Here is a 3,236-nt window from a genome sequence, read left to right on the forward strand (position 1 = left end):
GGACAAAATTTCATGCCATTTTTAGATTGTTTAATCAGTTTGAAGAAGTGTAACTATATCATATTCCTAGGAAACAAAATGAAGATACCGCACAACAAGCAGTTACATGTGTTGAGAAAGAAATGCAGGTCATCATCGTGGCAGCAACTGTCAAGAAACCAAGATACCAGGGATGGGAGTCATTGACTCCCATTATTGGCTACATTTTGGAGGGTGAGTTTCCAAAAGACTTCACGAAGGCTCAGAAGAGGAGACTCGTGAAGAAGGCAAGCGCGTATCTCTTCCTAGAAGGATCCCTCTATCAAAGAGGGAAGGATCAAGTGTGCAGAAGAGTACCAACTATCGAGGAAATTCTAGCTATTCTAAAAGGTTTGCATGAAGAGGCATGTGGTGGCATTTTTTCCAAGAGTTAAATGTGAAGAAGATTTTTCTTGTGGGGTATGTTTGGCCAAGTCTGCATGTGGATGTCCAACATTTGTGTAAAAGTTTTCACAATTGTCAGGTAAATGGGAATAGAAGATTGGTTTATGGTCCAAGGAAAATCGTGCTTGCAAATGGACCCTTTGAAAAGTGGGGCATTGATGCTATGGGTCCTCTGTCTAAGACAAAAAATGGTAAACTCTACATTCTAGTGGCTAGACTATATGACTAGGTGGGTGGAAGCACAAAGTGTGGCAAAGGTAAATGAGAGGACAATGAGTAAATTTGTCTACACTCACATTTGTTGTATATTTGGCACATCTTTGGAGATTGTTTCTGATAATGGTCCAGGGTTTAGAAAGGGCTTGCTCATAGAAGTTTGTGAAGAACTTCACATTCTACATCGTCACAATACACCCTACTATCCCCAATCAAGTGGTTTGGTAGAAAAAGCTAGTGGTGTCACCACAGGCATCATTAGAAAGATGGTGAAAAACAAGACAAAGTTGTGGGATGACTTCTTGGATGGTGCCTTGTGGGTGTATCGAACCACATATAGGGAAGCCACGGAGTTCACAACATTTCACTTGGTCTATGGTCAAGAGGCTTTCAACCAATTGAGCTCAACATTACAACAATGTGACTTCATGGCAAAGTAGCACCAGATGATCAAGAAGCATTCATGGATGGACTTCTTACATTAGCTGATCTTGAGTGGAAAAGAGAAGCAGCATATGAGTGCTACAAGAGGAAAGCTACACAGGCAAAGGAGAAGAAACTAAAGAACAAAGGCATCAATGAAGGAGATTTTGTGCTAAGGTATGGCAATCAACTCGATAATTGTGTTGATGCCAAATTTGAAACAAAATGGCAAGGGCCATACATAGTTAAGAAGGCTTTCAATTCAAGTTACTATCAACTTGTGGACTTGAATGGGAAAGAGCACTCTAGGAAGGTAAATGGTTATCGCTTGAAGCCCTATTTGAGTCACCTTCTACCAAAGGATCTACCAAAGATCTGTCAAAGGGAAGCTATCTCATGTAAGTACTGTTCCATGAAGCATGAGTGTAACTCGAGCCAAAATGCCAAGGGGCCAAACAATGACGATCTTGTCAAGGACTCTAAAGCACTCTCTTTGGAAAAGATGCTCTATGATGGTACATGAATGTACCATCATCCTGGGGGAGGGCTAATGATAGTCATTTTTTGGCTATCCAAATTTCCATAGTGAGCTACCTAACCCTACCAAAATCACCCAAACACTATGGATATCCCTACCATTTCACTGTACATAGGCGTGTGTGAGTTAGGGGACTTTCTCTATATTTTCTTAAAAACCCTCAATTAGCTTGAGCCAAAATATAAAAAATAAAAAATAAAAAATAAAAGTATATTATGGTTTCTTTGTGTGTAAATATTTTGTTGTATATACGGCCTAAATATAATGATTTTTCATAATTATTTTGGTATTTATTTAAATATTTCTACATAGGTGTGCATTATTTATGCCATGTATATTGACTCCCCATTACCATAATTTTTCTTACCATTTTGCATACTCTTTATTTCATATAGAAATATTTTCATGCAAGCTTCTCTTATTTTTGGTGTAACTCCACCCCAACAAAAATCCAAACAAACTAGTTTTATTTATGTGTATATTTTTTCACTATTGTGATTTTTCCCTTCCTACATCTATTCTCTTTTACTCTCAAAAATAATAACACCAAAAATATTCATCTTTTTATGGTAGCCTCATAATGAGAGAGATTTATTTTGACCCCTTTATATTTTTTCCACCTATATTATTTTATTTTGACATGTACATATTTTTTAGAACCCTCAATATTTGATTTCCTTAGTTGTACTATTCACTAATATCAAGATCTCAACAATATCTTCATTATAGACCCACAAAATAAGGTCAAGGATATGTGGCATGCATGCATGCACTATGGACGGCTCACTGGTGGAGGCATTCAAAAGAATCATCCAAAGAAGGACCCCACAAGGACTTTGTGCAGTGGGAAAAGACGGTCGATATTGCTGAATTTTTAAAGATCACTTGCTCTCCGAATTTGAAAAGGTGATAAAGACAAGAATTGTAGCTTGTGAGCTAAATTTTGCCTCAAATGTTTTCATATTTTTTTGAGCTACGAGCTATGAGCTATGATTTTATTGGTGGGCCCCAGTTTGCCCATGCCATGCAGCCACACTCCCTCTTCCACTTTATCATTTTTCTCTTTCACACACACTCACTTCTCCACTCATCATCCCCACCTCTCTCGCCACTCCTCTCTGCACCTACTCACCTTCTCCTCAACCTTGAAGAATGAGAGAAACCATAGTGACCTCATGTCTCCTACACACACTTCCATTCAAAAATTGACCACCTAGTCTCATTTTTCCTGCTCCAAATTACCTATATCTATAAAAAAAACCACAAAATTCAGCCTCTTCTCTTGAAAGACAACATCATGGTGATCGATTACTCATATTCCATTACCTTGGCTCCCAAGGAAGGTCAAGAGTGGAAAAAAACACATCAAAGCTAGTTGACGTCAACAAGCGTCAAAATTGGCCATACTCAAGACACTTGGAGCATCAACATTGTAAGAAATCCATCTTTTCTTACCTCTTAAGAGTTTTTCTTCCTTATTTGTATCCAACATGGATACTCCCATTGTAAATATCCAATTGCATTTGTAAATAAATAAAAATACTAACTCTACTAATTTACTAACACAACCTACTATGAAAAGTCCTATCACCTCCATTTCTCTCATCTCTCTTTTCTTCGTCTATCTCCACCAACT

This window comes from Adiantum capillus-veneris, chromosome 9 (genome assembly GCF_014529385.1).
Source record: "Adiantum capillus-veneris isolate H3 chromosome 9, ASM1452938v2, whole genome shotgun sequence".
NCBI classification, from domain to species: Eukaryota; Viridiplantae; Streptophyta; class Polypodiopsida; order Polypodiales; family Pteridaceae; genus Adiantum; species Adiantum capillus-veneris.